The 26,944-nt window shown below is 35.0% G+C and overlaps 1 protein-coding gene across 3 annotated transcripts in view; it reads right to left on the reverse strand.

Moving 5' to 3' along the window:
* The window catches only part of LOC129750167 (cGMP-dependent protein kinase, isozyme 2 forms cD5/T2), a 692,362-nt gene extending 665,689 nt beyond the window's left edge, over nucleotides 1–26,673 (reverse strand). Inside the window, exon 1 of one of the 3 annotated variants that reach the window (XM_055745419.1) lies at nucleotides 26,339–26,673. The gene's annotated coding sequence lies outside the window, so the exon portion shown is untranslated. Of the gene's footprint in view, nucleotides 1–26,212 lie in introns of all 3 variants that reach the window. The other 2 variants (XM_055745416.1, XM_055745417.1) reach the window with 2 other exon arrangements.
* Between the last annotated feature and the right edge of the window lie 271 nt (nucleotides 26,674–26,944).

Below are 26,944 nucleotides of genomic sequence, written 5' to 3' on the forward strand. Positions count from 1 at the left end.
GGTTTGTGTGGGAATCTCGAGTCATTGCGAGGAGATGTCGGTTCTCAAGTCGTTAGAGGAGAGTTCAGGCGTCGAGTCGTAAGGGTGAGAGGTTTTGCTGAAAATGGTCTCGTTAATGAGTATTGCCTTGGAGCGCAATAGCGCGAATAGACCTTCCACTATTGAAGTATAGTGTGCTAAACAGTTCGAGGTGGGTACCAGGTCTGCGGCCCCAGGTGGAGTTTAGAAAGTAGGTGGTATACACGAAGTATATCATGAGTCTTCCCATTGTACTTATAGATCCAGAGAAGCAAACTGGGGGGACGCGGTAGCTCGCCGTGCCTTGCAATACAATCCGTAAACCGGGATTTACCACCTGTGGTTACCAACTAAAAAAAAAAGATTGGTCTGGTGCGAGCCCAGGATTCTGCTCACGATTCGGCACACGGACGCGCAAAAAGGAGAGGGGCTCGAGCCAAACAAGCGGAGCCAAGATCTCCAGTCGTTAGAGGAGAGGTCATTGGTCTCTTGCAGCGGTCTCGAACAGAGGCGAAGTGCACGATAGTCATGGAAACCAAGCGAGCCTCGAGCTGCGAGTAAAGGCCGGACCTCGAGTCGTCAGAGGAGAGGTCCTTAGTCGTAACAAGGAGCAGGGTATATATGCTGTAGTTTTGACTCAAACTGGAGCCGATGAGCGCTTAAGCGCGGACTTGGTCTCCCATCTTCGGGTACAGCCTTCAGTGCAGGTCCGGGTGAGAATTATGGCCAGAGGTCCCAGGTGGACTTTATGGCGTAGGGGTACTTAGTATCATGAGTCGTCCAATTGCACCCATGGACCCAGAGTAGCATACTGGGGGGACTAGGTTGCTCACCGTGCCTTGGAATGCAATCTGTAAAAAGGATTTATCTCCTGGGTGATCAACTAATAAAAAAAAGGGCTCGACACGCGTTTCGAGAAGTGTTGCGCCCGAACCGCGAGTTTGACCTGATGAGGGCGATCTACAGCTCGATTTGCGCTTCGGGGAGTAAAGCAGCCGACTTGAAAATTGGTGGTGACTGAGTGGTGACTTAAGTCAACACTAGAGATTTCGGAGGAGTCTGAGTCCTACACGTGGCTTAGGAGGCTTGCCGAAGAAGGAATTTTACGAATAGGTCTCAAGGCACGTCGAGTACCGTGTCTCCCCAGAACTCATCTGGATCCATGAAACCAATGGGTCGACTCGTTTTATGCTCATCCGTATATACATACGCTCTTAACTCCACCTGAGGCCTCAAACCATTTCCCAAACCGGTAACTGCCCTAAGGCAATACTTCGGAAGGGGGTCTAATTCACGCATATGCGCTACTCATGCAACACTCGCTTAAAAGTTCATATTTAAATTAAATATCATCCTGACCGGCCGAGGTTATTTAGCTTCACTTCGTGATCTGATCGGATCCCACCGTGATGGTGATGTCATCACACATCTTCTGCAACATGTTATCCGTTGTCGTGTCTGGTCCGCAGGCGGCGAACATGTTGGCAGGTGAAGAGGACTTCAAATCTTGGACAATAGAATACCACGTGTTCGGGTGCCTCCTTCACGTCACCGCATGTTAGGCAGACCGGCGAGGCCACATGTCCGAACCTGTGGTGATACTTCATGAAGCATCCATGATCAGTCAGGAATTGCGTCATGTAGAAATCCACTTCGCCATCCACTCCTTGATATTTATGATCAAACGATGGGCCCACCTTCCTCTTTCTGAGCTGTCCCAAAGCTGCTGCCAGTTGGCCATGGAGCTATCTCTGGCTCGTGTTCTCAAGTTTTGCGTGCCTCTATTTTCGTAGAAATAGGAGTCCTCCACCAACAAAACCGAGATGGTCATGACTCCCGCTAAAACGCATGCAGCCTCCGACGAAACGGTGCGGTATGCACTGATGACCCGCAAATTCTTTCGCCTTTGTACACTGTTCAACTTCCGCTGATTACACTGGATTTTAAGACCAGATTACCAGGCCGCCCCCCCATACCGAAGGATTGACGAAACCACACTCGAAATTATCTTCGTGAATTGCGGCAGTTGCTGTTGCCGCCTTCTGGCACACATACTCAACGTGGTTTTGAAAGCTAAGCCGGTCGTCAATCATCATAAGTGTATGGTCCTAAGTCCATACAAGGGCATAGACAATGCTGTGGTCGCTACTGGTTTAAGTGTAATAGAGGCAGCTAATGTGGCAATTGACGCGTGCTATGAGATATATAAATATTAAACTCGCGCATTGATTCGATAGTGCATGATCCAACTGTAATCCTGCCTGTTTGCGGTGAAATCAGGTCTGATATCAGGACCATCTCGGTTTTGTGGTGAGCCAACTGCAAACTCTTAGAGTGAATCCAGCTCTCTACCGCTTCTACAGCCTCTGAAGCTCTTAACTGGACGATTTCTGTTGAGTAACCCGTCGCCAGTAGCACGATGTCTTCCGCGAAACCAACCAATTTTACTCCCTTTGGCAGGCTTAATGTCAGCACCTCATCGAACGTAATATTCCACAGGACCGGGCTCAGTATCGACACTTGCGGTACTTCAGCTGTAACATCCATTTCCTGAAATCCTTCGTGCGTAAGGCTATGATCATTTAGAATCCGGACAGATACAAACGTGTGTATTTTAAAAACTATACATTTGATCGACCTATGGAGGAAATGAAGGTGCTAAAATGATATTTAATGTAAAAATATAAAAAAAATTCATAGTTGATTTCAAAAAATACTCTTACTTTATCATAAAATCTCTTTTTTTAAAATCTTTGCACACTTTTTTCAGTCATGTATTGATCTATTTTTTTACCACAGAAGCAAAACCTTTGCAAAATCATGACATTTTACATAAATTTGCCTGGAAAAACCAATTGGAATCTGGTAAGAACCTTTTCATGAGTAAGCATCTCTAAGAATTTGACCTCTTAAATTCGGTTTTAACCATCAGAACACATCTGTCACATTGCGTAAAAACAGAAGAAGAAAAGCTACAAAGCTCCAGATTTCTAACGCGTAGCGAAACTGAGCAGCTATCATGAGTGAGAGAGCCGTCACCTGTTTATGGGTCTCATGTTGACGAACGTGTTAAATGAAATAAATGAGGAATTGGTTGTGAATGTCCGGTGGAATGATACCTGAGTTAAATGCGAATTTCGATGTCTGGCGCCTTCTTAAAATCCAAAATGACGGCTTCCACTTAACTTTTAAATGCAGTAAATGATTAAAAATCGTTTGAAAATCCTATAATACGGGTATTGGGTGGAAGGGTAAACGAGTAGAAGTCGAATTTCGCCATCTTGAAATCCAAGATGGCAGTTTCCTCATAAGTTCAAAATACGCCATCTTGAAATCCAAGTTGGTGGTTTCCACGTAAGATAAAAATATCACTGAAAATCGCATGAAAGCATCAAAATATAGGTATTAGGTTAAAGGGCTAAATTTAAAAACGATGAATCTCGTTATCTGACGCCATCTTGAAATCCAAGATGGCGACTTTCGCTTAACTTCAAATGCTGTAAATGACTAGAAATCGCATGAAATCTTCACAATATGGGTTTTGAGTGAAATAGTTTAACACTCATCCGCATTAGAGTGTCATTTTGACACTATTGCAAGTTTGAATGCTTGTAACTTTTTTCAGAAGCTTCAAAAAAGAAAAATTTCTTCGGGGACCATCACGCATCATTATATCGGCTCTCGGCTTGGCTCTCTGCCCAAATCACCACCCACCGTACCTACTCGGAGAGCAAACAAACACGTTTTGCTGGACGCGCTGCTTGTGGTTCTCGAAATTCAGGAATGATTTTACGTTTATAATTTTTATATTTTTGTGAAATCTCACAGCGTGAATTGTTGCACCTCACTAGAATGTACAGTACCGTTCATAATTGTATAGAAATTGGAAGCACGCGCACTGTCACTTCGACTTTGAAATTCCATAACTTTTGACTCTGATGATATTTTTTGATCAAATTTTCTGCATTAGATAGATCAACTATTACACTATTATATCACAAAATTTGAGCTTTCTGGAGTTTATGTGGCCTGAGATACTGTAATTCTACGAAAATCGGACTTTTTGGACTTTTCTCATTCAAACTGTAATATCTCAGAAACTACGCTACATTTTTTGTTGAAATTTTGCAGAGTGATTGTTGAAATGTAAAGCTATCATGTCTGAAGTTTTTGAAAAGTTTTATCGATGGGATCAAAAGTTACGGGAGGTACAATTTTTCAGGCATGAACCTAAAAATGCGATTTCTATAGAATTTTGGACGATTGTTTTCATAGGAAACTCCTATTTCATGTTTAACAACCAGTAAATCTATTTCAACCAAAAATTCGAAACAATATTGCAAGATTCTGATTCCAAAACACAACTAGATCTTTAATTTCATTTTTTCATTTCATCATTGCTTTCGCCAGACATTTTTTGACTGATTTGTGGATGGAAACGATTATGTTCTCATGAATCGTCCAAAATTCTATAGAAATCGCATTTTTGGATTCATGCCTGAAAAATTGTACCTCCCGTAACTTTTGATCCCATCGATAAAACTTTTCAAAAACTTCAGACATGATAGCTTTACATTTCAACAATCACTCTGCAAAATTTCAACAAAAAATGTAGCGTAGTTTCTGAGATATTACAGTTTGAATGAGAAAAGTCCAAAAAGTCCGATTTTCGTAGAATTACAGTATCTCAGGCCACATAAACTCCAGAAAGCTCAAATTTTGTGATATAATAGTGTAATAGTTGATCTATCTAATGCAGAAAATTTGATCAAAAAATATCATCAGAGTAAAAAGTTATGGAAGTTCAAAGTCGAAGTGACAGTGCGCGTGCTTCCAATTTCTATACAATTATGAACGGTACTGTAGATTAAATGTGCTTTCCAATGAATATACTTTTTATTGGTCCAAACAAAGTAAAAACACTGAAAATCTGTGTACAACCTGACGGTGGACCACAAAAAACCAAATGAAATTTAAATTTGTAAAAAAATCGCGCAAAGTAGTCAAATTTGGAAAGTTCCAGAAAATTCAATTTTTGTTGCATCAAAATCTAAAGACAACAAAATGTCAGAATTAGAATAAAATTTGTAATGATATTTTTTCAAAAGCTCTACCACCGCTAAAAAAGATTTTACTAGCAATCTAATGAAAAGTAGGTTTTTCAGACCACTTTTTTTAACTTTTTGTGACCATTTCATTAAAAAAAATTTAAAAAAAATTTCTTGGCTTCATGATGTAGACATTAACTTCAGCTTTCATATGCAAAAAGCAAATATTTTTTGGACGTGTAATATATGAACTACAGCACTTTTCCTGAGGCATGTTTTTTCGGTTTTTTTTCTTTCATGCTGAATAACGAGAAAACTATAAGCTTTAGCTATATATAATGTTCTAAACATATTTTACTGACATTACAAGGTTTCTAGTTATATAAGTTTCATTGTAATCGGTTTGATATAAAAAGAGTTATGACGATTTTAGCTTGCAGTGTCAAATTGACCCTCCTAGTGCTGATTAGGGTAATGAAATCTAATGCGGATGAGGGTTAATAAGAAGAAGTCGAATTTTATTTTCTGACGACTTCTTGGAATCCTAAATGACGGCTTTCGCATAACTTCAAAACGCTGTTAATCATTGAAAATCGGATTAATTCCCCACAATATTGGTATTGGGTGAAAGGGCTAAACTAGAAAAAGTCGAATCTTGCTTTCTAACGCCATCTTGAAATTTAAGATGGCGGTGTTCACGTAAGTTTAAAATGCTGTTAATCTTGGAGTACAAGCTGGCGTCAGATAACGGAATTTAACTTCTACTGTTTGTGCCATGCCGTTCTAAAGTAGCCCTTTCAACTTATACCTACCTACCTTATACCTACCTACCCATATTGTGGGGGATTATCACTAATATACAGGTTTGAAAAGAAAAGCCGAAGCCGCCATCTTGGATTTAAAGATGGCGTTAGATAAAGAAAATCGACTTATTTTTAGTAACATTTTCAACTTATACTCAGAAAGTGAAATTCGACTTGCACTCGTTAAGCCTTTCAATTAATACCTATATTCTGGCGGTTTCCTGTGATTTGTAGTCATTTACAACATTTTCAAGTTTAACGGATGCATCCATCTTAGATTTATAAATGGCGTCGAACAGTGAAATTCGACTTTTTATCGTGTAGCACTTTCACCCAATGAATGTTTCATGAGATTTTCAGTAATTTACAGCTTTGAAATTAAAAGCAGAAGCCGCCATCTTGGATTAATAATGGCATCAAGCAAAAAATTTCTTTTCCTACTAGTTGAGCCCTTTCACTTAATATTGTTGAGATATTCATACCACTTCCGGTAATTTGAAGTATTTCAAAGATTTTTAATTTTTTTTATTTCACTCAAAAATATCACATATGACTCATCAAAAATGTGTAAAAATGAGATATTAGAATTCAAATATGTGCAATCCATCCTGAGCGTGTCCTTTATTACGGTTTAAAAATCAAGCACTGCGTGTTTATATAAAACAGCTTGGAGCAAACTTCGTAGAATATGTTTTATTGGAGTTTTATTAGAGCATTCAGGATTCTTTCTAAACAACTCAAACAGTATTTTTAGTGAAAGCTTTATTAGTGTTTTCAGAACTGAAAACAAACGCTTGAAGCAAGAATGTAAGCATTTCTCATGTTCATAAAAAAAAAGTAATGAAACAAGCTGCATTTAAATTGCTATAATAAAATCATAATAAAAGTTTCTGATGCTAGTTGGCTCAATCTGTGCTACTTAGGAGATGCTATTCTATCTGTATATACCGCTTCATAAGTAGTTGGCCCGTGCCGAACAAAAATTTGAAATTTGATGATAAAGCTTCTAAATAAATTCTACTCGTTCTTTTTCACCATCACCGTTTCTTCTAACTTTCTATCCGTCTATAAAAATTTCATAATCTCAAGATGTCCTTAGTAAAAAAGACATAATTTTTCACCGATAAAGCCGATAAATTAAGTAACAGAACATTTTTCGGAAAAAAAAATGTTAGCTCATATGAGCTCCGAAGTCGAATCACTGCTCATCTTCAGCTAACATTTCTTGCCATGGAACAATACTAGAGGTAGCGCTATGAGCTTCAATTTGATAAGTCACGTCACGTGACTCGCAGAATATGTTCCAATAATTCATGTTGTATAAGGTTAATATTAAAGCAACACATATTAAACTAGTTGATTATCAGTGAACTACTAAACCATAGTTTACAATTAATTGTCGACCATTTAAAACGCTTAGTACACGAAAACATGAATAAATTTCCCGCAGCGCAGCTGTTCACGGTAAAAACCAAATGTACTACATATTTGAATAATTATTACCAATTAAAAGATCGAACGCTTACCTTGGCGCACGCAATTGAATGTGTTGCGATGAATCGGGGCTGCTGCTGCAACTATAGGCTATGTATCTTCAAAGGTCCTCCATCCAATTCCTTGGGGCAGCAGCATTCAGGCTGAGTTTGTTTATTTCTTTTTATTTGCTTTACTTGTGAGCTTCACCTCCAGCCGGACACACGGCACATTCATAAATTCAATCCAACAACTACTCTAAGGATACTTATGTATGGGGCTGATGATGGCAAAAATTTAATATTGGTATTTATCTTTTTTATCTTTATTTCACGATGCACATTTTTTTCTCGCCGTTCGATTGCCCCAGCACAAATTCCTTCAGCTTGCGCGATGTGAAAGGGGCAAAAAATAAAAGCGACACCGCTTGCGTCTTAAACGATCGTTCTTCTTCTTCTTCTACGACAAACGCGAATACACTCTCAAAAAACAAATAACCGAGCAGAGCTGGAATTTATCGGAATCGTTAGTGCAATTTCCACGTTTAGTGGGTCTTCTCCATTTTGCGCACGTCGAATGGTTCTGGAATTCACCTTAATCGCACTTCCATTCGATGGTGTGGATGATGTTTCTTCTTTTCACAAATTAGTGATACGATCGATTATGACTTTTGTTGATAATCGTATTTATTATATTTTTCTTTCTCGCCCGTGAACCCTTTTAGCCTGAGCTCAATGTTTATGTTAAGCTAAAATTGAAAACATCTTCCAATGGGAACGGGTGATGATTTGTTTTGAATAAACGACCGTGAGATTTATTAATCCTTTTAAAATGGATGACCATTTATTCGCTCCGATGATGGCTGCAATCCGTTATTAAAATATGACAGCTTAATTCACGATGATGACACACTTCATTTTTTTTTTTTTAAAGATCCTAAACAGAGGAAAATGCGTCATTCGATATTTGAAAATTTCGCATTTAAAAATAGTCTATCGCTGGAGTTTAACCATTTGAAACCGGATAGACTTTGAGGAATACAAAACACGAGAAGCAGAAGCAAGCAAGCTTACACGTTCAATATCTGATGTGAACTAAACACGTTCTGCATTTTTAACTTTTATTTTCTTTACAACTGTTTTGAAAGAGGGCCGCTCATGTATCACGTCATATAAAGCTGCGCATAAATCAAAAACAAGAAAAAAAAAATCAACTCGATACCTTATTCCAACTTGCATACAATTTGATGTCACGTAAAAAGATAAGCAGCCAAGAACAAATCTCCAAGTTAAAATTAAGGCTTGAATTGTCTTCTAAATATAACGTGAATGAGACAAAATTTCCAAAATGATGAAAAAAGATCGTGACCATTCTGGATCAAATAATGTAATTTCACTGTGGCTTTTTTTTAACTGATTAATCAGCTTATATTCAAAAAACTGGGCTGATAAATAAATAATTTTGTAAAACCATCAGAATCAATGATAAATAAAAAAAAATTGTGGGATTTTTTATCACATTTAAAACCGCGAAAAACACATAATGAGATATTTCCGGCGTACGCCATGCCTGATTTCGACATAAAATGGGTCAAATGTGCAGATGTCGTATTCTTGAAATATTCGAGGGGTTTTTTTTCATTTCTAATAATATTATTTGATAATTAAATTTGAAGTTTTAGAAAAACTGTACGCAGTGTTATTAATCAGCTACAGAGAGTACAGTAAAAATCGATATACCTCACATTTGGTGCACAATATGTTGAAATTCTTTAATTTAGTACTCAAATCGGTCACCCTATCAGTCTCTTCAAAATATATTTATCACTTTCGATTGGATAGGAATGTTATTGAATAGAAAAGCTTTTTCTCCATTCCAAGATCCTTATGAAATTATCTTATATATAAAAATGGAGGCGAAAATATGTGCGAACACAAATTACTCTTGCAGGGTTCATCTGACTTGCATGCATTTTTTGTTGTTTTCGTCTTCGCGCAAAGAAAAACACAACCGAGAGATAATTTCTAAAATGTTTCTGTGAAAATTGATAGTTAATTTTAAGTTTTTATTCGTTTTAAATAAAAGTCATTGCATTCAATTTCTATTGTTTTTTTTTAATTCATATCACCCAGAGAAGGAAGGCGCCAAAACCAGTCAGGGCTTACTGATACTCATCAATCTATAAGCAGGAAGTTTTGGCGCCCATTTTGATAGTATTGTACTCTTCACCAAGGTGTACATAGATAGAAGGTGTTACCGTATATCAAAATCCCGATTCCCGATTTGGCTATTTAGGCTATGCAACTGCAGAACTCATGGAGTTTGTTTATCAACAAACCACAGAAAAACTGAGCAAATAATTTTATATTTGTAAACAAAATCTTTGAGGGCCCCGCTCACTCCTCGCCTACTTACTGTTAAAGTCCGAGAACCTCGTGTTTCAAAAAACCTTGCTCTTCACATGGCAAACGTTAAACGGAAACTTGGATTTTATTGTTAATCTTCCTTATGAGATGAAAAGATCTCAATTTGCCGTGAGAAGCATATTGCCGAAAATAGTATTTTTTGCTTCATAATATAGGCAACGTATTTTTTTTTTTTAAATCTGATCTACCCCAACCTTAGCAGATTGCAGGATTTTTTGGGATATTCTAGAATAAGCCGGGTTTATTCAATTTATTTGCATAGTTTAGTTTTAATCACCGCACGTACCTATAATCATTTTTGATTGATATTTTTCGGTGAGCGCAAGACGAAATATAAATTAACGTTTTCGGCCTACTTATCTTTCGGCCATCCTCGGAAAAACTATATTTATTCAATAAAATTAAAGGATGAAATTAATAACAAACTAAAAATTTATTTGCAAAATAAATCACAATAATCATGACCGGTTTCTGGAAGCTAAAAACACGATACAGTAGTTTTTCGATTTTATCACCGTTCAAAAAAAATTTCACCGTGAATTTGGCGAAACCGCGAATTTGGCTAAACTAAAAATCAAACTGAAAAAATGTATTTTTATTGTCTTTAATCAATAATTTATAATAGTTTCAGTAATGAAAACGTTTTGTATAAACAAATTTTGATCATGAGATAATGTTGTTATCAAAGTTTGCTAAACACAAAGGATCAATTTCAGTTCAAATCATTCTTGTCTACAGCAATTTTGAGATTTTTTTATTAAAATAAAACCATGTAGAATATCAGTTTGATAGTGTACAAAAAATTATCTTCTGCGAATTTCAAATTTCAATATTTTAATCTCTACACCTTTGATTAACTGAAAAGTTTACCTTTTCGAAAAATGTTTTGAAAATTTGCTCAACTCAGATTTTCAAAGTGTGTTTCTCGAATTTTGATTTATGGGAAAATTATCCTTTCTTTTTAAAATGTAGAAAATCAGAAATCTCTGTTTTTTTCAACATATTCGTACGCAAAGCTAGCAGATTTAATTTTAATAATCAAAATGGATCCTTTCAGACAACACTAAAGGGTGCTCAATCGGGATTGCGCACGCCACCCTTCCAAGAAAACATGTTTAAAAAAAATCAGAGACACTTATTTTTATTCACCTAAATTCGCCTAAATTCACCCACATATGTTTCGCATAATCAAAATAGTTTACTTATTTAGAGCAGCTCACCAAGAACAAAAAATATCACTACATTTGACGTTAAAATACTTAAGTCGATTATTACAAATGTTTTTAAGATCCAAATGACGATTTTTAAAACTATATAGCTAAAGTAAGCGGCTCAATGACATTTTCATGTTATTGAATACTATTATACCATAACATAAACCGTAAAAAATGAACATGAACAAAGACGCTCTACGCTTTTGAAAAAAAAAATGTAGGTTCCGGAAATGATTTCTGAATGATTTAAAAAAAGCGTCATAAAATCGAAACAATGACCGTGAAAGATCGAGCGTGAATTTGGCGAGTATTGATAAAATCGAACAGTGATAAAATCGAAAAACCACTGTATTTTGAAATCAAAAGCCCGGATATTGTTAGGATTTTGATAGAATAATGCATAATTATGGTTACACCACAAAAACGTGTTATTTTAACCTATCTTATAAGTATAAGGCAATCATAAGTTGATTTAAAAGATTTTCATAAAATTTCATCAAATTTTCATAAAAATTTGGGGGGGGTGAACAATAAAAAAGAATGCGATAAACAAATAAATTGGAATAAATTGCACGAATGCTTGTATGCAACAAAATTGCGTACTGTATCATTCCACAAAACCTATAAATCAAGTAATATTCCATCGAAAAATTCAATAAAATCAAGAATATTAAAGGTGTAATAACTTCCATCTTCCACAATTTGTGTTTTGGTCTTGTTACCTTTCGGATATTTAACTTTTATTTTCGAATTTAACATGAAATACTTCAAACTTTATTTATTCCCCCTTCTTGATTTTTGAAAATTTTGAAGAGGAATCTGTCCCGATTCACACCATTTTAAAGGGTAGCAATCCAGTACCATGAACGAAAATTATGATTTTAACATGATCATTATTTTTGTGAAAATTCAAAGGCTCAACAAAATTTATCGGGTCAGCTAGTAAATTACAAAATCAGAGTTTAAAACCTTTCCAGGAACAAATAACCAGCTGTGGTTTGAGTAACCAAGCACTTTTATGATTTAATGATTAGCTCTAAATGAAATCTGAAATTAAAACAAACGAAAGTTTTTCAATACGAATTAAAAAAAAAATGAGTTATGTTTGTTGCAATACACCCATTTCTAGGGATTTTTTTAATTTAAGGTACAGTTTGTTCAAATCGGTTCAGTAGTTTTGGTTTTATAACCAAAAAATAATCCGGGTCAACATGACCCTTACCAGCAAATTTTCCTTTTTTTGCTAGGTGACTCTTTTAACCCTATTCAAAAATCTAAAAATGAGGAACAGCTGACCAACTAACCTGAATTCGTAAGCGATGAGCGCAGATTAGAAAAGTTGCTGCTTTTTTTGTTTTGTGAAAATGCCAGTTCCGGTAAATAAGAAGTGCAAATATTAAAGGCTGCTGTTTAGATTTTTTCGATCTCAAATGATAGAAGGTATAGAAGTTATAAAAATAAATAAAACAAATATGTGGCAACACTGAACGAGAAAATTTAAAGTGTAAACAAAAACACAATCAGTTATTGGTTTTATCTTGTGAGTGATGGACGTGTTGAAGCGATATTCTGAATTTTGATTCAGATAAATCGTCTGTCCACGATAAAAACCTCACCTATAGAGCTAATGCGTGGCACATATCAATTGATGAGATGGCATTGTTGAAATGTGTCGGACAGCAAACTTGGAGGACTGAAGTTCAATTCTATGGTCGGGGATTTTTTTTTTTCATTTTACTGAAATTTCTTATATTTGTTTATTTGGCGTTTTGAGGGAAAATTAAATCGTTCGAATCTTGTCATTATACATAAAGCGCCTCCATTTTTGAAGCTTTATGCTATTTTGATAAGTTTGATACAACCATTTCATCTGGTTTATTTGTTCAAATAATTATGTTGTTTCTGCGATAAACCTTCTCAATTGTTTGCTGGGGTCCAAGCCACAAAATTTTTTTTAGAAAATTGGAATGCTATTCGGAGCTAAATAGAGATCCTTGATTAATATTTAATAACAATATTTGACTTTGAACCTCTCTAAGACCATGAACATGGTTTTTCGCTCAGCAGAAGGGTGATCTTGTGCAGAAATCACCTTTCTTTTAATAAGAGTGTGATGGAAAAAGTAGATATTTTGGGAAGAAATGTATGGGGTTATTTTATGAAACGTTATCGTGGAGTTTTCACGTTAAAAGCCGTTAAAAAAACATTAATCTTCAGTGGTATTTTTTGGATGGAAAACATTTTTTAACGGGTCACGTCCTTATTAAATTTGGTTTAGTTTCGCATTGATTCACTCCCAGCAGAACTATATTATCAATTTATGGGACAAAGCATCTCTATCTATCCTGTTGCCCACATAACTACAGTTTTTTTTTTTCGAAAGTACAGATTGTTTTTACTTCCTGGTATCTTTGGATTATTCTTATTTATACAAATCCAGATTTGGACTGAACACCGTTACTTGAAGGTTTTCACTCAAACTGAAGCTGTTAATTTTTTAAACATTATTTTTAAGACATTCACGTAAACACTTAACACCAATTCTAATATTATGTTCATTGTTTGCAAATCACGTTGACCAACAAAGTCTATCCAACCTGTAGTTGTCATTCACCCCACTTTGTTCTACATTAACTAGATACCTTAACAGTTTGTGATAACATTCTTTCAAATTATCAGTAATCTGTTTTCAGGTCTCTGTTGTGTAAATACATTAACAATGAAAGTCAACGATCAAAGTCTTCTAAATATAGCTGTTACTTTTTATTTGGAAGACCCCTGCTAGTCGTCACTCGTCACCATCAATGGACTTATCTCGCCGGTTAGCTGCAGCCCATCTTTTCCGCTTAGTCTCAGCGCTGTCCGTGATTTGGGTGAAGGGGTCAAATTGCAACAAAAGTTCCTCCATCTGCGATGCCACTCGATGTCATCACTGATAGCGATGAGCCGATTGAGGCTTTTTGTTGTTGTTGTTGTTGAGGGAGTTGGGCGCCCTCGATAATATGTGCTGGTGACGGAATTTGGTGAAGGTTTTTTGCTGCTGCTGATGTGCATATTTGGGTTTCCTTTCCTTCAAGTGTTTTGGCTCACGGATTATGGTCACAGAACACGCTAATTCGATTATTCATTGGCTGGACGAAGTCGTAAGGTATGGAACTTTCTCTCCATATTTAGTAAAAATTATTTACCGAATGATTCAAGCAACGGTCGTTACTGATGGCCTAGATCACTGATTTTTCATCTAAATCAGATAAACCAACACTACAAGCAAACTGCTAACATTTGATATAAAAAGACTTTTGTATCGGATAATCTGAATTTAACACAACACATTGATTAAAATTGCTGTTATACATAATTGAACGAAAATTTCAAAAAAAAAATTGTTTTCATACTTCTCCGCAAATAAAAGCAAGGAAATATTTTCGAGTTATGAATTCAAGTACCGTAAATTGGGGTAACTTTGATCAAAATAAAATTTTTGCAGATAATCATCATTAACTAAGTATAAAGTTAAAATATCTGAAAACTGTTTACTGCGTTTGAAAGCTTGTAAATTGAGTTACAAATTAGCTAAATTTGGTTTGTTTAAGGAGATTTCTTATATTACTTAAAATATAATTTTAAAATCTTAAAATATCTGGTTTTTTGAAGGCTCACAAACAAACATCTCTCCTGATCAAATGTAAGCATTTAGGAGCAAATGGGTTGTTTAATGTGAAAGTTTAACTTCTTTCTTGGTTTAGTTTTGGTTTAGGTGCTGGTTTTATGGTCATTTGATGATAATTTTTGGATATTGATAAAAAACGGTCATTTTCCATGAAAAAGTCCCTATAGAAAAAATGGCGAAAAACCCTATCATATGGTTAAGTTTGAAGAAAAAAAATAACATGGGAACAGTACGAGGACTTATGGAATTGCACGAAGGTAAAATTTCATTTGTTTTTGAGGCCAAAAAATATTGAAAAATGTTTATAATTTTTGCCCCTAAATGTATGCAGCAACATTGTCTTTCGAGTATATTTGTTTTTGAAAGAAAACGTTGAAAAATTCAATTAAGTCCAAACAAAAAATTACTGTTTCCGATGTTTTGAGCCTTCTGTGCTTAATGCCATCAAAACAATAAATTTTAATATGTTGAGATACGTAAAAACCATTGTGATCAAAGTTACCCCGAAACTCGAAATCTGGTTTTGTAATAAACAATTAATTATAACCACCAATGTCGTTTGAATTTACTGCAATCAATGATCATGTTTTATACTTCTCACCTCAGTAAGGGTTTTAAAGCTTTTAGGTGTTACGAAAAAGCAACCCCTTCCAAAATATTGAAAAATGAATGAAAAAAGTGATCAAAGATCCCCCAGTTTACGGTAGGCATTTTTGAACAATATGTGAAAACAATTCAACTGTCATTTAGCTGTGCCCTGAGTTCAAACCAAGTTTGAAGTAGGTTTTGAAGTAACACAAGATTTTTTTTCAAATTCAACCCTCTACTGCATGGACTACGAATCCGTTGAGAAAAAAAAATGTCAATGGAAAAAACTTTATTGACCTCTAACTAAGCAATTTAAACAAAACCAATTTTTTATAACTTTAATTGTTGAACATTAAACGTACCGAAGGAGGTCAAATGACATTTTTTGAACTTCAAATGACTTTAACTCCTTTCCTATTGTTTTTCCTGAAATTATTCTACCAGACTATTATTATTTTAAAAATGCATGTATTTTTTCATTATAATCTTTTTTTTTTAAGTTAGTCGATTTCGAAAAACGTATGTGGGTTTAACTCTTAAACTCCCTTGTTTCTCAACCGATTATTATTTTTCGACAATTTTTTTCGAGCTATTAATAACTGACTTACAGCCCTTTTCCAGAAGCACGTTTGTCAAAAAAAACTTCATTAATTACATTAAAATAAATTATTGTAGCTGAATATTGTCTAAATATCATATTTGAGTCACGTTAAAAGCTATTCAAAACTATAAATTTTGTGAAAATCGGTTGACAATCAAATTTCAATTGAAAGTTCTAGGTAAAAAATTCAGTTTAATTTTGATGTGAAATGAATCTGTTAGCGTTTTTGGAAACTTTTTGGAAACAAAACAGATAAAAATCTCAAATCTCAGAAAAGAATAGATCTTGAGTTCAAATCTTTTACATTGGTGTACGATAACGGCTCGTTGACTTGATGCTGTGTGAAGTCTTTGTGGCTTGCCACTTAGGGGCCGTTCAGATACCACGTGGACAGAAAAATTAGATTTTTGACACCACCCTCCCCCTCCGTGGACAAGCGTGGACATTTGGCAAACCCCTACCCCCCTCTCCGGATGTCCACGTGGACAGATTTGAAATTGTTTTTTTTTTTTCAAAAACTCATTTGACAGTTAGAAAACACTACTTTTTGCCTATTTGTTATTGGAATTGCTGATTAAAAAAAAAAGAAATAGCATTACCTGATATACAATTATTTTAAAAATTTTAAATTTTTTAATTATCATATTAACGACTTGCTTTCAAGTGGTTTTTAATTGTTTAAACTTAAACTGGAAAGCTTTGTAATGTTAAGATTCAAACAGTACCTAAGTATGTCCACGTGGACAAGACCCAAACCCCTACCCCCCTCTCCGTGGACAAGCGTGGACATTTCCATACCACCCAGCCAACCCCCCCCCCCCCCCTCCCCCTAAGTTGTCCACGTGGTAAGTGAACGGCCCCTTAGTTCGTCATTTCGTCTTAAATCTTAATCAAAAGTTGTCCAATTCTTTATGCGTTGGCGCTGAATTCTGTTAAATGCAAAAACTGTCTTTGGCAAAAAGCATTTTAGCGCTCATAGTTCTCTTTCTTTATTTTAACTTCCGGTCAATTGGCCGCCGACCGTGGCCTAGAGGATAGCGTTTCAGACTTCTAAGCCAGAGGTCATGAGATCGAGTCTCGACATACATAGTACTCTTTCTGTGGGCTGGTGGTGTTAGCATAAGTAAGATGCTAACCATTATATCATTGAAAGATGTACGCTTTAGTCTTAAGTAGAATTAAGATCTCTTCAAAGAAACATGAAGTTTCAATGAGATCCTATATGTGTGTGTTTGTTTTTTTTTTTTTAATTTCCCTTTCGTCAATATTTTGATATCGCTCGACTGCTCTCTTAATGGCTGGTGCGTTTATCACGAAAACATGCTTCATAAACACTGTCATTTTGCTCAATCGATATTACCTCCAGCGTTAACTACAATTTTTGTTCGGGAAAATAATATTGTGACCTGCGTCCGTCTTCAGCAGCAACCGAGATCTAGGTACAGGCTGTTATCAAACACAAAGATATTTCGATTAATTTTTCGGTTAAGGAGAATATGGCATGTTTTACATTTTTAAAACCAGTACTGGACTCCTATGAACGTAAAACATGGATGCAGAAATTTATTAGACTACTTTAAATTTGCTTCAAAAATCGTGTTCGTCTCTATTCCGAATTTGATGCTTATTTGGTGTCATTGATCAGTCTGTATTCTGACGATTTTAACGAGTTTTTTTTTATCATTAAGGATACAAAATACCTTCATAATATTTACAAATGTTAGTTTATCAATTAAACCTTGATTTTTAACGTTTTATTTTAAAAATATTTATAATCAAAAACAGAACTATGATACTGCTTACATTAAGGGGCAAGAATTCTAATAAGTGCTTAATAGTTTGAGCTTCAAAATACAAATGAAATTTTACCTTCACACATTCTCTTAGGCCCTCCCAATATTTCCATTTTGAATTTTTTCTTCAAAATTAACGATTTGATAGGGTTCCTATCCATTTGTCCCATACGAGCTTATTCTTGGAAAATGTCCTTATTTTATAAACATTAAAAATTTATCATTAAATGATAATAAATATAGCACTATAACTGTTCATATACAAAGAATAAAAGTTGTTCTTTCACATTAAACAACCCGTTTGCTTCTAAATATTTATTGGTATCATCAGGATAGCTGTTTGTTTGCGAGCCTTAGAAAAAAATAGATATTTTTAGATTTTGAAATTAACAGAAAAAAAATTTCAAACACAAACCAAATTTTGCTATTTAATACCCAATTAATAGGCTTTTAAACATAGAAAACAGTTTTCAAAAATTCAAACTATAGACCAAATTATTAATGATAATGTGGAAAAGTTTATTGTTGGTCAATTTTACCCGGTGATCAAAGTTACCCCGTTTTACGGTACACAGCTTTCAAATAGGCAGTCAAAAACGCTAAAATTGAAAAAAAAAATTGAAAACAAAATTGTATAACATCGAATATATTTTCTAGGGTACCAGTTGGGTTTGTGCTTTGTTCACATAAATTGTACTGCAGGAATCAAGGAACATTTTTAATTTTTTTTTTGAACTTTCAGTACATCTTTGGCAATTTTGGAATGAAAAATTTGGTTTCTCCATACAATTTTTCATTCAAAATTAAAACTCGTTGCGTCAATTCAGGATTGAATGGATCGCTTTTTTTTTGCTATTTTTGGCTGTAAAACAACCTAAATAGTTATGGAAGGTGTGAAAATTAAGGAATTTGAAATTTCCATACAAAGCTTAGAGCGGTCTACTGGGAATACTTGATTCCTTAGCTATATCTCGAAACTGGAATGTATTACAAAGATCATATATTCTAGAAAAATGTACCAAATGGAGCCAAACAACTGTGCTATAAGCTAAAAAAAATTACCGAATATACATTATTTCACTTTGTTTAAAAAATTTCATATGATGTTACTTGAAGATCTCTTTACATCAATTTAAAATGTTTCTCACATTGAAAATGGTAACAAATATATTCATTTCAACTTTATAATGTCATATTTTCGAAGGTATGGAGAACTCTCAACTATTGTTCAGAAAAAAGATTTCTAAAATGTCCATTGTGCGTTCAATTGATCCCTAGAGTTCAAAACAAAAAATTGTGTTCTGAATAGATCGTGATCATTGCTAAATACTGAATTATTATTTTGACCAAAAAACTAACTAATATTTTTCCAAGAGGATTCTAAAAATTTATTTGTTTAAAAATAAGAATATAGCGCTTTTAAGTATGCAATGACTATAGTGTTGAAGATACAATTTTAGAAAACTCTTTTTCTGGCACATATAAATTGTGAAAGAGGATATATATGAATCAATAAAGTCAATGAACCTTTCATCTTTCGATTTTGTTAAGCTTTTTGAAGAGTAAGGGGTCCCTAATAAAAGATCACTTCTCCTTAAATAAGGGATCAGGTGTCCCTTACATTAAAAAATATTACTATTTTTTATGTTCTACCAGAATACTCTAGTTCATCAACGGGATCAAGTATCTTTCTAATTTTTGAAGCATACAAACTTGAAACTATATGCCGTTAGAAAAGGCAAATTACGACAAGTTGCTAAATTTGAAGAGATATGAAGGAAATAACAAAATTGGATCAAGTATCCCCGTTCTCCTATTTATATTGTGGATACTTCAAATACAAATATTTGAATAAGATCTGAATGTATCGAGTTTAAAAGGGATTAAAACAAATCTGATTTGAACTTCAAACAACTTTTTCTCTCAAATTTATTTTTTAAAGTTTAAAAAACTGAAAAGTTTTAGGTTTCATTTTCGAAAGTAATGATTTTAATGTATCATTATTATTATAAAAAAATTAAACCCGAATAATGAGATACTCTATTTCTTTCATTTTTTTTACTTTTTTTTATGTACTCATTTTTCAAGCAAAAATGTTTTGGAACATTTTGTCACTAAAAACACCCCCCCACCCCCTCCCCTCCGGTCATCAGGCAGTTATTTCTACGGACCTGCATGTAATTCTGTTCATTTAAACGTAACAACGATACTGTACACGCAGAAAAAAGACAGAAGGTTGGTTCAAAAAAACTTTTTGTTATTTTATGTTGTCTTTTCAATGCATATTTTTCTTTAACTTCCATGAAAAATAGATTGAAAACATCTATAAATATTGTTATTTTTACACACTCATTTTTTCATAAGTGAAAATCAAAATGCATTCGTTTTCAAACCGAATATCAGTCTATTTGTATAAACGTGTGATTTTAAAATGATTTGCTGGAAAATGAAAAAAAAAAAGATAAAAAAAGAAGGTAAATACGCGGGAAAATTCAATATAGTAGGTATCTGTTTCCGAATTCCAGCGAATATGATGGTCTATTATTTTATTCTTTATTTAACTTATTTCTTTAATCCCCCAGGAAAATACTTCGAATGTCTCGACAGCGAGAGGCACTACTCGTCTGAATCCCGGAATATATCGGGAACTTGATCGAGGGCCCGTATAAGTCATGATCCCGGCTACTCAAGGCCATGCAGAACTATATTTTGTGCTAGTCGGAGATGTTGGTGTTACAGGTTCTAGCTGCTAGAAATGCTGCTTTGCCGAAGAGAAATTTATATGATTATTTGATGTGAGTGAAGAACTAAAAGAAAATTTATAATGAAATTCATGATTTAATTGTGTATGTTTATTCTATTCGAAAAATAAAAAAAATCTGAATTGAAGGTTTTGTGTATTGCATTTTATAATTCTAAACCAATTTTTTGAAAATTTTGAAGTTTTGTTAAATTGAAACCAGCAGCATTCAGTTATATTTTACGCATTTTTTTTTTTCATTTTGGCCAAAACGATAATTTCAATCCGATTCGATATTTTTAGTCAGGGTTACCAAAAATATATAACCAAAAATTTTATTATTTTTTAAACAAATATTATTGCTTTTACAATACATTTTTCTGCGTGTAACAATCGTTTTTAATATTCACACAATCGTTTATAATATTAGTTTTCATAAGCTGCCGCTGGAGGCATAATTGTCACATGATACATTTTGATATGTGAGGCAGTTTGGTGTCTACAGCCTTATTGCAATGAAAATTTTCATTATATTTGTTTATCGGCCTTATCGGTGAAAAGTGATGTCCTTTTTACAAAGTAGGGACAACACTTCATCTCTTCATAAAAATATTTTCATTTTATTAATAAAAACATGTTTTTAGAGTGGGGCTTGTGCCGATTGTCGTGATTTTACGAATCTTAATTCAGAGATTCACTTAAACACGTCTGTCGCTCGCAAGAATAGATCAATGACTGACTTTGTTTTGTTTGTTTGTCAAGTGCTGCCAAAATAGCAAATGTTGTCATAGAAATTTATTTTATTTTATTCATCTACAGTGTTGCAGAATACAACTATTATTTTATTTTATTCCTAATTAAATTTGATTTATTTTCTGTATATTCTTCATCTCATCCCTACACCGATGTCCGCGAGTTCGAGCCAAACAAAATTGCATAAAAATGCAAAACTTCATTAATAATTATAAAGCAAAAAGTTAAGAAATGACGAATATAAAAAATGCAAACTTAAGGCATTTCGTAACTTTTGTAAGTTTTTTTCATTTTAAAAATGCTGCTCATTTTGTTATTCGGAAAATAGTTATTCTTATCTTTTTGGTCAATTTTCCATTTTGCTTGAAACTTGTGTCATTTGTCGTTCGAAATAAAGTTGCATTTTATTTATATATTTTAAATATTTTGGAAAAACCCTTATGGAAAAAAGAACCTTAGAAAAAACATAAGTTTAATGTGCATTATGAATATTCAAATGATTAACATGATTTTCAGTGAGTTGTGAAAGTCTTAAACATGAATCCCCCAGGGATGTGAAAAAATGGCAGTGCCAGTCGTTTTATGCAATTTCTAAGTCATGTTGCATCAGTCATCAAAATGTACGGACAAGTTTTTTTTAATTCGATAATGATATTTTCACCATTCATTTATTGCCGTAATAATGTAGATATATGTAATGAGTAGATGTAAACGATTACTTTATATTAAATAAATTTCATAAAACCATTGGAATTTGAACCTCGGCACCAAGCGCTTGTGCGCTTTGCTTTTAAAGCGCTGCCTAAGGAATTCCGTTAATAAACGTCTTTTGCTATGCACATGATGGGAAGGACGGTTTCCTAAAAAACACACACTTTATGTCCCTTAGAGCACGCTCTAAGAGCTACACTGACGGAGCACACATCACTCATGTAAGTGTGTGTTGAAAATTTATTTTTCGGGAAGCAAGAGCAGAGTGAGTGCGGTTTAGCGCACACAAGACCGTGGGTTACACTCCTCTTTGTGAAGCATTGCTCTTGCACTTATGAGTGACACCTCAGGAGTCGTCCGAAGCTTGGTGAAAAGTGATGTCCTTTTTACAAAGTAGGGACATGATTAATCTTTTCATAAAAATATTTTCATTTTATTAATAAAAACATGTTTTTAGAGTGGGGCTTGTGCCGATGTCCGCGAGTTCGATCCCAAGAGTAAACATCGAACACAGTTGTAACGGATAAGTTTTTCAATAGCTGTCCGCCAACTGCAACGTTGATATCACTAGTTTACAGCATTTTTGAACTAAGTAAACTGAAGGTCATTTCCAATGTGAAATCAGGCGCTGAATCCGAAAATGAAATTCAAAAAAATCTCATTAGAACCGTTTTTGAGTTATGCTCCAAATATGAAATTTCGAAAAAATTAAAAAAGTTCTTGTACTTAGATTAAAATATCTCGGACGGCATAACAGTAATTTGAAATCCTTCTTTTGTATATTGAAGGTGAATAAGTTTTCTATCGATCATCTGAACACTGTTTTTGCGTTTGACCAACAGCATGCTTGGCATCGCTCCTCAGATTTGCCCGTTCAGAGTAAGAGCGTGTATTTTTTTCGCTGTGCTCTCCCAAACGGAGAATCTTTAAAAAAAATGCTCCGTTACCTCCAGAGCGACCAAGCGTCCACCCAAGTGTGGGCAAGAGAAGCAAGCAAACTGATGAAGTGCGTCCCGGTGCAGATAAATTCGTTCGCACTCGGGCGATAGAGAAGCTTTACAGAAAACTCGGTTTGCCTTCATCGGTTGCGTCTGGATCGATGTTTGGAAGTGCGTCAGAATTTACAATGCAGAACATAAATCTAACGGAACTTAATTAATAACGCCAAAGGTAGTTAAGATAGTATGCTGGTGTTTTCGACAACATTGTTCTGTATAATAAAGCGCATATTTTTATATGAAATATAAAGTTTAGAAGTCCACCAATAGCGAGATATAAATCATAACTTTCTTGTTTAGCATATTAGAGCTTAAGTTTCTTCTACAAAGTTATTTATCTCAACAAAATACACAACTTTGCTTAACATATCAAAGTTCTACAATCTTAACCCAAGAAGATACGGTTGAATAAAAAAAAAATACTTGAAAAATGCACTACAAAAAGTTATTGTTATTATCGCGCTATTTTTAAATCTCTCGCCTTTAAATTTTATATCAAAATATGCAAATTAACAACTTTGCCCAAAACACCTATCTTTTCATTCCTAAGCGAGTTCCTCTAGATTGATGTTTTGCACCAGGACAAATGATTAGCTACGATAGCTTTCTTCGGTCGAAAAATATCAAAAGCGTAGCGGTTAAGGAAGATAAATCCTAAATTTTACTATTTGTGAAAGTTTTGAAGTTTTATTACTTAAATTTGTCCCAGATTCTTGCGTAATGTTCACGGTTTGTTTAAAAGGCAAAGATTTTTGGATAATTTGAGTAAATGTTACTTTTCGAATTGCTGCTTTTGTAAATTAATGCTTCCCACGTACGATATCAAGAGCACATAAACCTAAGTAAACAGCAATTTGCGGATGCCCGGATATTGTGAAAAAACTACTTGGATTTTGCCCAGTTTCATCCACATTATTTGGAAAATGAAACAAGAAAATCGAATTCAGTTTAAAATTGTTTGTCAAAAATTGGATTTGTGAAAGTTTTTTTCATCAAACATCAAACCAAAACTTTACTTTGTATGCTTTAAACATAAATTTGACACTGCTGATGTGTTGCGACAAAAAAAATATAAGTCGTTTTTCTTCACTAGATGAATGTCTGGAATTTCCTCAGATTTGGCCGGATATTGCTTGGTTTATGGAATGGAGTATTTCAGATTATTTGCCCGGTTTTCACCATGTTTTTCAAATAATTTGCCAGGAAGGCCCGGCCCGGCTACGTACAAAAATAGTTCATACATAAACCTACATTGGACCTCTTCAACTGATGCACTGTTCCGCACTGCATAACGGCTTTTTTGAAGAAAACATTCCTGCATTGAAATCTTTCTAGTTTGATACACTGAGCGGCACAGCAGCGTCGCTAGAGCACAATTTTCTTGCCAGCTCCTTCTCTTTTCTTTAGAGCGAGCGACGTCCACCCGACCGTCAGAGCAACCGCAATCGGGCGCACTCGGCAAAAAGATAAGTGAACGTTGATCGGCTGAGCAGTGCACTCGGAAACCGAAATGATAAAAGTGTAATTCGTTCTCTGCTCTGTTCTGTTTGCGAGGTGTTGGACAAGCATGACCAACAGTATTGCTGATATTAGTGACTTTATGAGAAAAAAAAATTATAAAAAACGCATTTTTTTAGAGAAAATTTAGTTTCAACGAAAGTTTTAGACTCGATGGTAGCATTTAAAAAATTTTCTTTTGCGCTTAAATGTCAATTTAAAACAAAGATTTCAAGTGGTTATTTATCAAAATCGGTTGAAAATTGAAGAAGTTATGGCTACTTTACCATAACTGAAATTTTTGGAGTTTTTAATAACTTAACGAACCGCAGTACACTTATCATAGTATAGGAAGAATGAAACATGATAAACCTCACTCGCTCCAAGTCAAAATTATTTATTAGCTTACCAAAAGGTCACATGCCAAGTTTCAGGAAGATCTGAGCATAGGGAGGGGTTGCTTAAGTCTCAAAGGTGAATAAAATTTTGAGATATTTTGCCCGGAAGGAACGAAAAATACTGGTTTTTCATCAATAACTTTTTTCATCACTAGCTGATTGTTTTTATGGTTTATTTTCTTAAAGCCTAAAATGAGACAAATATTTCACCTGAAGGCTGTAACTCGATTGGATTTGAAACAGAAAAGTTATTGCGGTTTTTTCTATCAAAAAAGAATTAAAAACAACTTTGGAAATAAGTCCTCTAGACGCCAAAAAGTAGAAAAAATCAGAATATAACATGTGACAATAATGCTTCTAACGGTAGTAAGTATGTCAGATAATTCATCCATAGATGATGTTTGGTTACTCTACTTCACCACTCGCTGAAGATGATTTATACCGATGCATAACGCGTACGAAAAAAAACAGATGAGAATTGTGGATGGGTTAATAATAAAAATTTGCCCATCAAGAAAACAAAAAAAAATCGATTCACAACCTCACGACTACACCACGCCAATGACCTATTTAATTTCGTTACACTTCTTCCTCTGGCATCGCATAGCCGGATGATAAACAACACATCAGTACCTACTTGTTTTGTGTTTTTTTTTTCAATGAAACAGATGAAAAAAAAAACTAAACTTGAGGAATTTCGTTGAATCAATCCAATCCAAGTCCAAACACTGTGTACAAATGAACTAAAGAAGATCACAGTTAAGGTTGCAAAATAACAGTGGAAATCACATCACACTCGAGAGTAACAAAACAAAACCCAATACATCACGATGATCTTCCACTCCCTCAGACGGTTATTTTTTTCTTGATTATCAAACACCAGCTCAATCGATTTCCTCGAACACTTGTTTGTGTTTTGATTACACACGTTTTGTTTTGATAGATTTTCGATTATTTCAATCACACACTTTGTCGCTCAGACGCGAGACATGTGCTGCGCGGATTTGGTTACATTCGACCACCGTTTTGTGTCAAGTTTCCTCAATATTTAGGTACGATGCGCATTCCGATACACACAGCCCGAACTGAAAGTAGTATTGTAGTGTAGTATTATGGTGTTTTGATGATGAATGCTACTTGCTTTTCTTCTGGGTAACACTCTTTCTGGGTATGTGTTTTGACTTTGCGAATTTCAAAACAAAACAAAACAAAAACGAAGAAGTACAACCAACAGGTCGTCGCGAATAATTCGCGTTTCACATTGGCGACGGTGACAACATTTGTGACGAAAGACGATGTGGCAGAGAGATAGAGAGGAAGAGCAAGGAAGCATTCGAATGACACTCTACGACGACGACGACCAAGGGATTCAACCCAGGGATGCTGCCTCAGCTCCTACTTTCAAACTGCACCAATGAATGACACACATATTCCACTTCTCATTTCCGCAACATTTTTTCCATAACCAGTTTACCACATACCAGATATGGAAATTTACCTCCAACTAACTCCGAGCCGCACAAAATATACGCGATTATCGATTATCAAGCGGGGAACTAACATGTGGCACTACTTATTGCGATTGAGCTTGAGCTAATAATAATTACCGCTGGACCGAGAACGACAGCGAAACGACTTCACCTGCGACAGTTTTCCGCAACTCTATGAGCGATTTTCGCGCTTTTCCAGCCCTTTTATCGATTCGGATCCGACGGATTGCAGCCGATGATGACGACAACGACGACGACGACGAGTCCACATCAACCGATAACTCCACACTCCGGGTGACAACTTCGCAACATAGAAAAAAAACCCAACACTCTAGCTAGACCTAATGCGCACCAACGATGCACTTGTGCGCTCTTCTACACGGGCGATGCAATAGTGCAAAAAACTACCCCGACATCTAATGAAAGATGGAAACTAGCCGAGGAGATCTCGGTGTGTTTATCCAGCGCGGTGCAGTGCGAAAGCGCAAGAAAAAAAAAACACGCGTACCTACTAGCTACGGAAAAATGTCCCCCTACTGAAAAACACGGAGTTGACCTGGCTGCTGGCTGGTGGCGAGAAACACCATAAACATCGAGAAGACACACACCAAGCCACCGCGCCGACTAGAACGTGGTATGCGCGAAGACACGCAAACAACGAAGCGTGTGCGGCCGAGCTGCGCTGTCACAAAACAAAAATCGCGCACGCGGAACATGCTGGCT

This window comes from Uranotaenia lowii, chromosome 2 (assembly GCF_029784155.1).
Source record: "Uranotaenia lowii strain MFRU-FL chromosome 2, ASM2978415v1, whole genome shotgun sequence".
Lineage (NCBI taxonomy): Eukaryota > Metazoa > Arthropoda > Insecta > Diptera > Culicidae > Uranotaenia > Uranotaenia lowii.